Source organism: Hemicordylus capensis, chromosome 1 (assembly GCF_027244095.1).
Source record: "Hemicordylus capensis ecotype Gifberg chromosome 1, rHemCap1.1.pri, whole genome shotgun sequence".
In the NCBI taxonomy this organism is placed as follows: Eukaryota; Metazoa; Chordata; class Lepidosauria; order Squamata; family Cordylidae; genus Hemicordylus; species Hemicordylus capensis.
The window spans coordinates 226,556,572-226,570,870 of NC_069657.1; the positions used below are offsets into that span (position 1 = coordinate 226,556,572).

At 49.3% G+C, this 14,299-nt stretch overlaps 1 long non-coding RNA gene across 2 annotated transcripts; it reads left to right on the forward strand.

Annotated features, from left to right (window-relative positions):
* The first annotated feature begins 5,885 nt into the window (after positions 1-5,885).
* Positions 5,886-14,032, forward strand: LOC128339305 (uncharacterized). 2 transcript variants are annotated; one of them, XR_008312970.1, is made up of 3 exons: positions 5,886-6,231; positions 6,846-6,966; positions 13,940-14,032. It is a non-coding gene; the product is annotated as an uncharacterized LOC128339305 (long non-coding RNA). The 2 variants fall into 2 exon arrangements; XR_008312969.1 differs by having other exon boundaries at positions 5,886-6,226.
* The last annotated feature ends 267 nt before the right edge of the window (positions 14,033-14,299 follow it).

The following is a 14,299-nucleotide window of genomic DNA, read 5'->3' on the forward strand; positions in this document are numbered from 1 at the left end:
CTCCTTTTTGTGGTTACTTTTCCCGCCCCCCCTCCCATATATAGGGATCTGCTTGCCATAGGGCTTGGATATGGGGGGGAGGGACTGAGAAGTCTCTGAATATTTATTTTGAAACAGCTTGGAAAATTTGCTGACTTAAAAAAAACTATCTAAAAAGTCCTATAAGTGGCTTGTTTCATGGCAGAAAATTGCAAAAACTTCTGGAACAGTATTTTATTAATTTTATTCATTCATTCATTCATTCATTTATAAATGCACTTATGTTCAAGTTGTTTTGCAACCCAGAAGGTCTGAGTGAGAACTGTGAAGCATGTGTGGTGCTTTTATTTTATTTTTCTTGTATGTGAACTGCTCCCCAGTAACTTGCAGGGACTTCAGGGTAAATCTGGCCAACATGGGAATGCAGCACCTCCATTCCAGAGGAGAAGTGTGTTAAAGGGCTTTCAAAGCCTCCTGTGAAAAACCTCCTGGAATCAAACTTGACTGAATTGGTTCAGAATTCTGAGAAAACAGACATAGGCTCACCCTGCATGGTTGAAAGTCTCCTTTGCTAATCTGCAGCAAGGGGCCCATTTTAATAATTAGTGTTTCTAGTGTGTGCTAGGCATTAAAAGTAGCACAAATATATAGTACTCAATGTATATCACTATATATTGTGAAGTGTGCGTGTGTGTATTCAGTGAAATGTATTTGCAGGCAGCATACTTATTTTGGAATATCAGACTTAAATCCTTGGGGGCCTGGGGTGTGCAGAGGCCCTGGACTTTGTGGGGGGGGGCATTTTAAAATCTTGTCTCTGGGCCCATTCCAACCTTGCTACGCCCCTGAGATCTGCAGAGAAAAAAGAAAGAAGCCAAGCTGGGGATAGCTGGAGGAAAGAGATGCTGGGGCTCATGGGACGAGGGAGAGAGAGAGGGTTAGAGAGAGAGAGAGGTGTGCAAGTCGAAGGAAGGAAGGAATCATGTGAATACGAGAGTGAAAACCCAAAAGAGGCACATAAAAGGAACCACCCACAATAGGAGAGCCAAATAATTGAGGGGGCATTTACTGCCCTGAGTCAGAAGCGATCTTTGCAATCCGATGGCTGAGTAACAGGCAAAAGAAGGTGTGTGTGTGTGGGGGGGGGAGAAATATCAGCTGGGAAAGGAAGGGCAGGGGTGGTGGTCCTGAGCCCCCTGCAGCATCCAGAAAGGACCAAGATGGTGGGGTAGTGTGTGTGTGTCTCAATTGAGCAAGGGCTTGTTAATATCAACCTCTCACACACACACACCCCTGCAACACACACACCACCATCAAAGCCCAGGGGGCAGGGCAGGGCTGAGTGGGGTAGGGGGAGAAGGCTTTGGGGAAGAAGGAAAGTGGAGTCCATACCCACCAGCTGCTTGTGAGAATGCCCGGGAAAAGGAGCCTCTTCAGAGGGCACAGAGAAGAAGCTTTAGGGTGGTGGAAAGGTAGGTGTGCCACCCGAAGAGCTCCAAAATCAAGAACGGGCAGGGTGGCCAATGGGTGGGAAGGCTGCTTAAACTCACTTTCCCCCCAGATGAGTGGTCTCATGTTCCCGGAAGCGCAGACCACGCTCCCAGACAAGCAGAGCTGTGTGGTGCAGTCTGAAGTTCCAGAGGCTGAGATGATGCGTCCCGGTCTCTGGGGATCCCACAATGCACCATGCAACACAAGTGATACATTGGGGGATTCCCCTGAGAGATGGGTGTTCTAGGCGTCCATCTCTGTGCGTGGCCAGGCTCAGGGGCATAGCTAGGGAAGAGGGGGCCCGTGTTCGCCGTTCTTCCTGGTGGCCCCTTGGAGTGAGGGAGAGAATGAAGAAAATAGGGAGGGATGTAGCTGTCGGGGCCCTCAGGAGATGGGGGCCTGGGTTCTTTGAACCCATCCACTCAATTATAGCTACACCCCTGGCCAGGCTAGAAGAAGACCGTGCTTGTACACAAGCAGGTAGGTGGGGTTAAGGGAGCACTTGCTCTAGCTCCCTTAACCTGGGCTAACAGCCGGGCCTAAAAGCCAGGCTAGTTGGCGCTGCCTCACTGGGATAGGGCCCAATGCGCAGTTAAACCAGATTGGGCATTCCTAGCCTGGCTTAGGCAGTGTGTGAGAATAGCCACACTGTAAGAACTTAATAAAATGACATTATGGGTGTCCATCAGAACATAAACAATAATCTATTCGTAGTGTAATGTATTAAATTTATCTAATATATTTAAGTACTGCATGTCTAAGAATTCATGGGTAGCATTCAGTCTAAGTTAGCCATAACCAAGTTCCATTGAAATTTGTGGGCCTTAAGGGAGTAAAGATAACTCTGTGCTTCCAGTGGTGCTTCTCATGAGTAACTTTGTCTAAATGCTATCCCCATAATAAGCAATAGCAATTTTGAAAAGCAACATGATAAGAAAACAACTTAGCTGATAACAGTACAATCTCAATCCATTTAAAACAGCATGTTAAATTCAAGTTGCTTTTTGCCCTTAGAGTGCATCTCTTCTTTTCCATGAGTATTTTTGGTTACTCCATATTTGTAGAATTTTGGTATTGTAGGCTGCCCTGAATAGCTTGGGAGGAGCGTTGGTCTTGTGGTAGCAAGCATGCATTGTCCACTTTGCTGAGCAGGGTCCACCCTGGTTTGCATATGAATGGGAGACTGCATGTGAGCACTATAAGATATTCCCCTTACGGATGGGGCTGCTCTGGGAAGAGTATATTAGCATGCAGAAGGTCCCAGGTTTCCTCCCTGATAAGGCTGAGAGAGACTCCTGCCTGCAATCTTGGAGATGCTGCTGCCAGTCTGTGTAGACAGACAATACAGAGCTAGATGGACCAAAGCTCTGACTCAGTTTAAGTCAGCTTCCTATGTTCTAGCTTGCTAGAAAGGCAGGGCACAAAAGTTTTAATGAATAAATAAAACAAAGGGCTTGACCCAACCATCCAAGGACAGCGATATTCACATATTAGCAGCACAGAAGAAATACAAACGTTCTTAACGTTTTTCAAAAAAAGTAAGCATAGCTTTACTGTTTGAGAGAGAGAGAGCCTCAAATTGCCTTCACTTGCATTGAACTGGTAAAAGACCAAAAGAGATACCTTATGGGCTTCTGATTAACTTTCATAAACTTGGGTATGGCTTGATTTTGGCCCCTCCTTTGAATGCTGCAAATGTGACCTTCTCCAGCTGCATGTTGTTTCAGCTCACACACTCCACCGTGCGGAACTAAAGAGTTTACGTTGCATATATTTCAACGAGCTTTTAAAGCAGTATCGTCCACTTTAGACACCTAACAGAACTCCTTTCCCCATTCGTCACGATGTCTTTGCACCACCCTGCCTTTTTGGCTGGAGGTTGGGTGGAAGAAGACAACAGACAAGGAGGCTGCTCAGCTCCAGGGAGAGACTTTTGTAGCATGGGCCTCGCTTTCACAGGCCTGGCTGCTCCACAAGGCCCAGCCTTCTCCTATCGCCTGCAGGAGCAAAGGTGAACTTCGGGCTCCCAAAACAAGCTTCATTGTGGGAGTTGTAGTCAGGGGCGTAACAAGGTTGGAGGGGGCCCAGAGACAAGATTTTAAAATGGGCCCCTCGCTGATATACACACACAAACACACTTCACAATATATTGTGCACTCACACTCACATCCCCATTATGAATACGGTGAATATCTAGTTCACATTGAATCTAGTTTTTTTACTCTCTGCTCCTGCCGATCTCCAAGAGACTCAACATCATCTATAGAGGGTGCAACATGGGCTGGTGGGGAGTCATGTGATGTGCCTCGGGGGGGGGACCTCGAGGCAGTGGGGCCCAAGACGACTGCCTCCCCTTGCCTAATGGTAGTTACGCCCCTGGTTGTAGTCCCACAGTGCAATCTGCTCTCCAGCCTGCAGGGCTGAAGAAGACTCCTTGCTAGAGGCCTGCAACATGAAGCCAGCCTCTTCATGGTGTGTCCACTGCAGCCAGTGACTGGCCTACCTGAGAGTGCTGGAAACAGAGAACAAACTGTGTTCTTTATTAAGTGGATAAAGGACAGGTACAGGTGAGGCTAATGCTAAATAAAGAACTGTTCTTTGAAAGAAAGAATGGGTGGCAGGCCTACGCCCAAGAAAGGTTTGCAGTTTAAATCCTACACATTTCAAACTGTTCTTTTACTTCTCTTCTGCAAGCATTTTAATTAAAAATTCTATGAGATATATATTTAATTTCTTGAACTTTCCTGTAAGTGTAATCTATGCAACATGACTTTGCTGGGCAACAGCAGGTCTCACCTTCTAGTATTTGAGATTTATATAGTGCTTCCAAGCATTCAAAGCACTTCACGGGTGTTATCTTGTAATCCTTACAGCAATCCTGCAAAATGATCATAGGCTGAGAGGGAGTAGCTGGCTTGAGGCCAAGGGAGGACTTCCCAGCAGGCAGAGGTGAGGTTCAGGCTGGGGAGGTCCGGATGTGTAGGTCAGCCTCTGGGCCACTATGCTACATCGGTGCTATTTAATACGTGTGACTAAGAACTGCCAAAGCCATTTTGGACTTCTCGCCTCAACCATGAAGGCTGGAAATCTGTCTCTCCCGGCTTGGACGCCAGGCCATGGAAAGTTAATATCCTTCTCAATCTGTTTAAGTGACTGAAGCATGTTAGATTCTTAGTCCACACTCTTCAGTGCAATTCCAGCCAGGTTCCTACGCTCCCTGGATATAGACGCCGATTGAAGCAAGCCTTCAGCTAGTTGGAAGTTGGTATTTCTATTCTTATTTTAAACCAGGGGTTCCCAGCCTGTGGTACTGCAGATGTTGCTGAACTACAACTCCCATCATCCCCAGCTACAATTTGTTGATAGCGAGAAAGTTCTCTCCCTCTCTCACAACACTAGAACCAGGGGTCAGCCCATGAAACTGAAGGGTGGGAAATTTAGGAGCGACAAAAGGAAGTACTTCTTCAAACAGCATGTAATTAACTTATGGAATTCTCTGCCACATGATGTATGGATGGCCACTAGCTTGGACGGCCTCCAAAGGGGCTTGGACAAAGTCTATCAGTGGCTACTCATCTGGTGGCTGTAGGTCAGCTTGCCATCTCCCCTGGGCACTGCCTGGATTTGGGCTCTGCCCCTCGCCCCGCGCCTGGGTCAGCTCTTCATTTGCCCAGATTTTCCCTGCAGCTGCCCATCCCCTCTGCAGCTTTGGTGGTGGTGTGACTCGGGCGACGGGTGGCTGGCTGGCTGAGCTGAGCTGAGTTCAGTTGATGGCACCCAGCACGTGACAATGCCATTTCTCTGCCTTTCAAGCTTCATGCTTTGTTTATTTTTAAAATCACTGTCGGTACAGAGTTATCAGTCGTCCTAGGGAGAATTTTTAATATGGAAAGATCTGTTTATAGTCTTATTCTTTTGGAGGTATACGCTCCCTGACCCCTTGTATCCCTGCCCAGTCCTCTGGACTGGTCCCTTGGATTGGGACGTCTCAGGGTTTCGCCACCTGATCGGGGAAGGCCCACCCTCCCGTGTGAGGCCTGGTCCTCCCTCAAAGCCTCCCCGTCCCCAGTGGCACACCAGGGTGATTTGGGAGCCCAGACCTGCTGAAGGGCTTTGGAGCCCCCCCCCCCCCACTGGCAAAGTTTTAAGGGGGGGATAAACTGCATGTGGGGGGCCTGCCCAGAAGCCTGCCGCCACCTTGCCCCTGCCGGACCGCGCCAATCTAAGCCGTTGTAATGCAAATGGCTCTAGGTGTGTCATCCATTGAACACGTGGTGAGAAAGGCTGAAGAGCTGATTCAAGTTAATGGTTATAAACTTCCATTATGTAGTGGTGGTGGTGTAAGGTTTGTAAAAGGATGTCTGGCTTTCCACATACCATTTGTAACAGATCTGCATGGCAGATACAGTTAAAGGTTTGGCAGCAATCACTTGACAGCTTCCTGTGGTGTAATTAAAAAAAACAACCCCAATACGCAGAGTCCAGAGAGCTGTCTTGAGGCAGCAAGCGAAGAGTGGTGGGTTGAAAACACCTGACTGGACTCTTTCTTGTGCCAGAAGAGTCAGCTCTTCCTGCACAAAAGCCTAAATTTCAATTTTCACATAATTCACAACCCTGGGCAAACCCTGAGAATCAGATACTGTTTCCCACATAATGGGGGAAGCTGGACTGTGGCAAGACTTGAAGGATCGACAGACTTGATATATTCCTCAGCTTACAAACCTGGGATAAACGGAGTCAAGAAGAGTCAGTTCAGGTAAGGTAAGGACAGAAGACACTTGGCCAGTTTCAGGTGGGAGGAAGAAGTTGCACTTCCAAACACACAACAATGCTAACTGTGCATGTGTGTTGAATGGAAGCTTCTGGTTGTTTCATTCATGTGTTTTTAATTTGTACGTCACCACCATAGAGTCCCAGCACAAAAACACAGTCTATACATGCAATGGGAATGCATTTCCATACCTGGGAGGCTACTGCGCAGGCCCTTTACCCATATATGTGAATGCACCGGTGAATGGATCGTGACGAAGACTGAGTATACTTGCCTTTTCACAATGCAAGGCAGCTTACAATAACTGTCAGGAAAAATTAAAATACAGTAGAATGCAAATGAAATGGCGACCCAAAAACAGTCAGCAAGACTGAGGCCAGACTAAGGAGATGTACCCTCCTAAAAGCCAGCTTTGCCCAGGGAAGTCAGGCTGTTAGACATTCTAGCCTTTTTCTGTCTCTACAGTTTATCCTGGGTGTGTTACTGAGCCCCATTTCTAACATTTAGCCATGCTTAGTTTTTTCAGTAAGGCCCTGAAGCGTGTCCTGCTTTGGGTAATTGATAAAGCATCCATTTGCCAACCTGATCTTTTGATTGCTCGCAGCTAAAGGAGCACCTGTCCAAGGAGCATAGCATGCGGGAAACGTTGGAAGAATCTCAAGCCGTCCTGCTCTATCGGATGGAGGATATGGAAGCGACAGTGGAGAAAGAACAGAAACAGTTTGGTGAGACACAGCAATCTTCATCCTTTCTTACCGATTCGACCAAACAATGCAGTCTTCAGCCATTTTTTTAGTAGTATTGACGATCAAATCTACGAACAGCTCACGGCTGATGGCAGCTGGTGAATATCATTATTACGACTGCAGTGCAAAGGTGCTGGTAAAGTTTCTAGAGGGCAGTCCAGAAGGTTTCTGCAGTCAGAGAGCATGAGGATCCTCTGCAGTGTTTGGGCAGCACTGTACTTGCAGAGAATGGGGTGTGCATCGGAAAGGATCCCCACCCCTCTGGTTCTCCACCGATTGTCTGTGGAACGAGTAGCACTGTGACACACCATTCCATGCAGAGCCAACCCCACCTTTCTTCCCTCGGTGCCAGCCTTGACATTGCCCCTCTTCCCCTAGCTCCAGCCTCACCTTCTGGGTGTGTCTACAGCTGACAGCTGAGCATCCCACTAGCTTCTCCTATCCCACTAGAGGTGAAGCAGCAGCGGTAAGAGGAGAAGCCACTGAGATGCTGTAGCTGCCAGCTGAATCCCCAAACAGCAGTGTGGACATGGACAGAAGGTGCGGCTGGCCTAGATGGGGAAGGCCAGTGTCAGGCGAGGGGGATGGGGACTGAACTGAGGGCCGTCAAGGGGGAAGACGTATGGGGAGGGCAGCAAAGGTCAGGTGGAGCAACAGGAAATGGGGGGGGGGGGCAGGGCCCACGTGTGCACCACCCGAGGCTGTTGCCTGATGTTGCTTCAGAGGGGGGCCACCCCAGGATGTCTGAGTTTTTCAGCATAGCAGGATTTCCTTCTACTGTATTTCCCTTCAGATGTCTTCATGTGCTCATAGTTCTCCCAGCCTCAGTCAGGCAATACATATCTAGCATATATTTAAAGCTCTTCCTCTCAGTATAGGATCATGGGAAGTGGCTATAGGCAGGAGAGTCTGGGGCAGGGAAGAAGAAAGGGACACTTTCCCCCATCCTCTTGTAGTCCTCCCCTACTGAGCTGCAGGATCCATTCTGCGACTGACTACTAGCAGGGAATGGTTCTGGAAAATGAGACAAGAGCTCCCAACATTCTGTAAGCCCTGGAAATGCAAGCGCTTGAAAGATCACAGGTCCATTTGGGTTCCGTCCTGTTATTTCTCCCCCGCCCCTTGTTCTCCCTTCCGTTTACAAGCTTATCTGTTCCCAGGGAGCTCCCCACCCATTCTTGGGTTTGTGATTGTGAGCCCTTTGTAGATTGTGGACCCTTTCGGGACAGGGATCCATCTTATTTATTTATTATTTCTCTATTTAAACTGCTTTGGAAACATTTGTTGAAAAGCGGTGTATAAATGTTGTTGTATAGTCCTTTTTTGAAAGACATTCAACCAGCAGCTTTCACTATTAGAGGGGATGAGAATTCTAGCTCCCATAAATGTTTAATAAGATTAACCTTTTTCCCATAACAATGCTAGGCTAATATACACATTTGCCAGATAAATAGTCAAAACACAGTTCATGAGGATACTTGTGTTGAGGTTGGCACTACCAAAAGCCAGAAGAAATGAAACCTTTTGGGGAAAAGAATAAGGCAGATATCCCATTATCTTGCTGTTTTCTGGCTTGCAGCACAGATGTCTGCTGCTGTCCGTCTTCTTGCAGCTTGCCTGGGGTGTGTAGCAGGAGTCCACAAGAGAGACTGCTGGTGGTGAGCCAGGGTGGGGTCTAGGACTTCTCTCTCATCCATCATCTCCCATGCTTCTCTGACAGGCATTCTTACTGCACAAATCCCCATCCAGCAATAGTCACGGCAGCAAAGCCACCCTGGCGTCCTCGGTGTGGCTGTCTCCGTGGCTTCTCACCGTGGCTCTCAGCAAGGAGCATTCTTTCTTCTTGCATCCCCCAAGGCCCTTTCACTTCCTGGTCTCACTCGCCATGCTGCATCTCCGGACAGATTTGCTAGGGATGAGATCTGGATTGACTTGACGCCCACAGTGTTGCAGGAATTCCTCAATTTCAAGCAGCAGGCAGGCTGCTTTTCTCCCGGGCGCCTCTCAGCTGATGGGCGGGTGGGCGGGGCTTGCAGGGAGGCCTCCGTGTAGGCCTCCGTGAAGCCTGGATTCGAGTAGGCTGGCCAGCCCCAGGTAGAAGGCTGGCAGTCCGAGTGGCCGCCACAGCTCTCTGCAGCAGACCCTCTTCCCAGGCCAGACAGCTCAGCCTTGGCCAGGGAGAAGAGGAATCCCTTGAGGTGGTTCCCCCCACCCCCCGCCCCACCCCCTACAGGTAGGGATCTGCTTGCCATAGGGCTTGGATGGGGGGTGGGGAGACGGAGAAGTCTCTGAATATTTCATTTAAAACTGATTGGGAAATGTGGCGGCTTCAAAAAACCCTCTAAAAAGCCCTATAAGTGGCTTGTTTCATGGCAGGAAATTACAAAAACTTCTGGAACAAATTTATGTATGTATGTATGTATGTATGTATTAATTAATTAATTAATTAATTATTTAATTAATTAATTCATAAATACACTTATGTTCAAGTTGTTTTGCACCCCAGGTCTGAGTGAGAACTGAGACATGAGTGAGAACTGTGACGCATGTGTTGTGCTTTTATGTTTTTTCCCCTTAGGGTCAATCTGGCCAACATGGGAATGCAGCACCTCCATTCCAGAGGAGATGTGTGTTAAAGGGCTTTCAAAGCCTCTTGTGAAAAACCTCCTGGAATCAAACTTGACTGAATTGGTTCAGAATTCTGAGAAAACAGACATAGGCTCACCCTGCATGGTTGAAAGTCTCCTTTGCTAATCTGCAGCAAGGGGCCCATTTTAATCATTAGTGTTTCTAGTGTGTTCTAGGCATGAAAAGTAGCACAAATATATAGTATTCAATGTATATCACTATCTATTGTGAAGTGTGTGTGTGTGTCTTCAGTGAAATGTATTTCTTGGCAGCATACTTCTTTTGAAATATCAGACTTAAATCCTTGGAAGCCTGGGGTGTGTGGAGGCCCTGGACTTGGGGGGGGGGCATTTTAAAATCTCTTCTCAGGGCCCACTCCAACCTTGCTACGCCCCTGAGCACATTCGGCTCCGCTCTTCGAGCTCTACTTCGAAAACGGAGCACAATGCAGAGAGCTTCACGATTGAAAAGGGAGCTGCATCTGCTGTCCACAGAGCCCCCACCGGGTATTACTTGCTGGCAGACTGGAAGTCGCTTAGATGAACTTCAAGCTCAAATCCTTGGTTTTGCAAATACACCATATGAAAAAGGAATTTTTGACTTGGAAATACTTGTGCCTGAAAGGTATCCATTTGAGCCTCCAAAGATGCGCTTCCTGGCTCCTTTTAAAAAAGGTTTTACTCCCATATAATTCTTCTCTTCTCATTTGCTCAATTTTGTACATCTGTTTTTTGTATGTTTTGAATGAGGACAGAAATGTGAGAATAAAAGCCCCCTGCTTACTGGGCAAAGAGGCACCTTTTTCTCTTTGTAAATCGCCCTGAGCCATTTTTGGAAGGGTGGTATAGAAATCGAATTATTATTATTATTATTATTATTATTATTATTATTATTATTATTATTATTATTAAATTTCTCAGCGGGGGGGCCCATTTAAGAATCTTGTCTCAGGGCCCACTCCAACCTAGTTACGCCCCTGGGGAGACCCCAGGGAGACTCCCGCTCGGTGAGCAGTGGCAGCAGCAGCAAAGAAGCTGGACGGAGGGAGGAGGACGGCGCGATCCCCGCTTCAGGCTCCCTGCTCGCCCCGCCCCACCTGCCGGACAGCTGCCTGGAGGAGGGGGGCTCAGCAGCAAGCAGCAGCCAAAGCCGGCAGGAAAAGAGCTCTGCAGCCCATGATGCGTGCCCCACTGGCGGCCGCCCCCACGTGCTCTGGGGCTGCGAACCCTCCTCGGTCTGTGCACCGTCGCCCTCCCGCTCCCTCCGTTCAGCCGAGCCCGGCTGTGGGGCTGCTGCTGCCTGTTGGGTCCTTGCCTGAGTGGAGAGCCTGGAGGGCAGGCCAGAGACCGGCAGGGAAAGGAGCTCAGGATGCTGGCATCCATCCCCTGGTGGTGGGGGCTCCAGAGGGGACCCACGTCCTCCTCTTGTGCTGGCCACTGAGAGGAGCAGCTGCCCACGATTCTTTCTGTCCCTAGCAGAAGAGCAGGGGAAGGAGGAGCCCCGCAGTCTGATGAGGATGATCACAACAGGTAAAGTCAAACTCACCTGGTCTACCCAGATGATAATAATTGGTTATAATTGGTGGGATAAGGAGAGTGTTCACAGGGCCAGAGCTCATAGCCGAATCCCAGAGACACACAGGGTCAGGGATGTCCCGCAATCTTCCCTTCAGGGTTGCCCAGTCTTCTAGCAGGCCAGCCTGAAGAAGGCTCTCCGATGGCGCAAGGCAGTGAGATTCCCCAAATCTCTAGCAGGACAGGAGTAAATCTGCTGGGAGCAGAATTCTCCAGTCTCCTGCATTGGGGCCAAGCTCAGGTCTCTTTGCAGGTCAGTGTCCCATATACTCATCTTGGCTTTCTGGTATCCCAGAGATAAGGAGTATTGAGAGGGAGACCCAGAGATGGATCATTTTTCCGGCAGGGGTCTCCTCCAGCCAGTTTGGAATGAGCCTCCCAGTCAGTGTTTCTGCTGCCAAACCAATTGGGGGAAAGATCAGCTTCAGCCAAGAACTCCAGAGATGCAGCCAAGCAGGAGCGGCAGCAATTGAGATGAAACCAGATCCTAACCATAAGGAGGAGGCACTGGAGGCACAACGCAGCACTGAACAAATTGCCCTCAGAGAGGCGAATGATCTCAAGGCAATTCTAATTGCGATAGACAGACCCCACTTCCATTCCTCCTGCCCAAACAGAACCTGAAGAGGGAGCATGCAGTGGCATGCAGCCGAATCATGTTCTGTACAGTTCTAGAGAGCAGGGGTCCCAACCCTGTACAAGAAGTGTACCCGTCCCATGGCAAACCTTCAGCTCAGGTACCCCATAGCAGCAACTGAGTGTGTGTGTGTGTGTGTGTGTGTGTGTGTGTGTAAATCATAAATGCGGCCGTTATGAGACAGGAGACGCCAGTCACTGACTGATATCCAGACTTTACTCATGAGTACACTCACTAAAATTAATGGGACAGGTTTACATGTCCCATTAGAATGAGTCGATGAGGAGGAGGAGGAGGAACTGAATCTGGATGCAAGTCAGGGATTGGAGGAGCCCATCTCACAACTTTCACCTTCTAAGAGTGTGTGTGTGCTCTCCTAAAAACACAACAGGGGGTGGGGTGGGGGCGACTCCAGTCACTGGCTCGTGGCTATTTCTGTCCCCTCCCAAGTTGCCAAGAAGTCGTCTCATGGAAGTCTTGTCCGGTCCATGTCAAGGGGAGTGCTGGGTGCGAGGCTGGGGAGAAGGAGAAGAAGGGGATGCAGAGCTTCAGCACCCAGCTGGCTGCAGCCTGGGGAGGGGCAACCTCGGGGCAAAGGACCCGCTGGGAGCACTCCCAGTCCTCGTACTGTCTGTCGGGGACCCCTGCAGGACAGCATGCTGTGACTGCCCGTTTTCCTGATGAGCTGAGTGGGGATTCCCAGCCGGGGCGGCCCAGGATTTGTATGATGGGAGTCCATGACAACTTGGGAGACCCAAGTTGGGGAAGCCTCCAGTGAAGGGAAAGAAGGAGCATCGTGTGCTGTTTCACTTGGTGGGCTGCTGCAGAACCCCTGAATTGGCTCAGAACGATGGTCCCCAGAACGGCCCTGGAAAGCATCCATGAAGAATTGGTCAGGCAGCATCTTTGCAGTTTTGCTTGGGAGAGGCAGCTTGTTCTGAGCCAAGTGGATTCCTGCAAGAGCAGCTGCTGGCGTCCTTGCTCCAGCCAATCCTCGTTTATCCTCCATCTTTTCCATTTCCCCCAGGACATTGTAGGACTTTGAAGAATTCCTTCTCAAGCCCAAATCCAGAGGGGCTCAGCTGGACACATGGCAGTGGCCTCTGCTTCTCAAGGGGCAGAGAAGGGCAACTCATCTCTTCCTAGGAATGGTCACGATGAAATGTACTTCATTCTAGCTGCGCACCATTTTACAAAAAGAAACCCAAATCTTACAATTAGAACTAGTTTTCAAAGTTCCATTGAAATGATCTTTGATGTAGGCATTTAATTGTGCTGGCGATAAACAACTTTGAAACTCGTTCCTTCTGGGGTGAAAAGGGTTCTTTAGAGAGCCAGCGTGGTGTAGTGGTTAGAGTGCTGGGCGAGGAGCAGGGAGATGGGATCTCCGTTCAGCCCTGAGGCTCATTGGGTGACTCTGGGCCAGTCACTTCTCTCTCAGCCTAACCTGCCTCACAGGGTGGTTGTGGGTGGAAGCAGAACCCTGTTCACTACACTGGGCTCCTTGGATATAAAGAGAGTGACATCAATCCATGCGGGGCTCTCGGTGGCAGCTAGTCCTGATGGCTGGAGGCTACCTCCAGGCTCAGAGGCAGGGCCCCTGTGAATAGCAGCTCCAGGGGAGCAACAGCAGGAGAGGAGGCATGCCGTCATCTCCTGGTGGTGAGCTTCCCAGAGGGCTCCACTGGTGCGCTACTGTGTGGTACGGGAGGCTGGACTCGAGAGGTCTTGGGTCTGATCTAGTAAGGCTGCTCTTCTCTTCTCCCGGGGAGATATTGAATGGCGTTGGCTGAGAACAGAAATTGCCAGCTCTCGAAAAGGACCGAGCTGCTTGTAACTCGTGCATCGTTTTAAAAGGCTTGATCTGGCAAGCTTTCATGAAACAAAACCTTGCCGAGAGAGAGGGAGATCTGGGATGAGAGGTCTGTGGTAGTTCTGGCCCCAAGCAATTGGCCCAGTCCTGCAACCAAGCGCAGGAGCACTTTTGGATTTGATTATTGTCTGGTTGGTTTTTGGAGTCCTTGTCTAATGGGTCGGTGTCATTGTTGAAGAGAATCTGTTTCATGGTGGTTGCAAGATTGGTGTTGATTTTGATTTACTTTGGGCTTTGCAGGGATTTGACAAGCTGAACCTAAGGACAGCCCACTACACACCCCTTGCGGCTGCAATCGCTTGAAAAGAGAGACTGCTGAGTATGTGAGGCAAGATCCTCGGCAGACTCAGAGTACATCTTGCCCCTGGTCATGGCATTCAGTAATTGGAATGAGTCCGGAGCGTCTGAAACCCACGAGCGTAAATGGGGTTGACGTTCCTCTCCCTACCTGCACGGTAAGCTCTGGGGGTGGGGTTCATGGACTGACTTGGGGATACTGGCCACGTGTCTATTCCAGGATCCCAGTGCATGGGGGCGCTGCAGGGAAAGGACATCGCTTTCCCACCCATCCCATCGAGACACATGTCTGTTGAGTCTTTT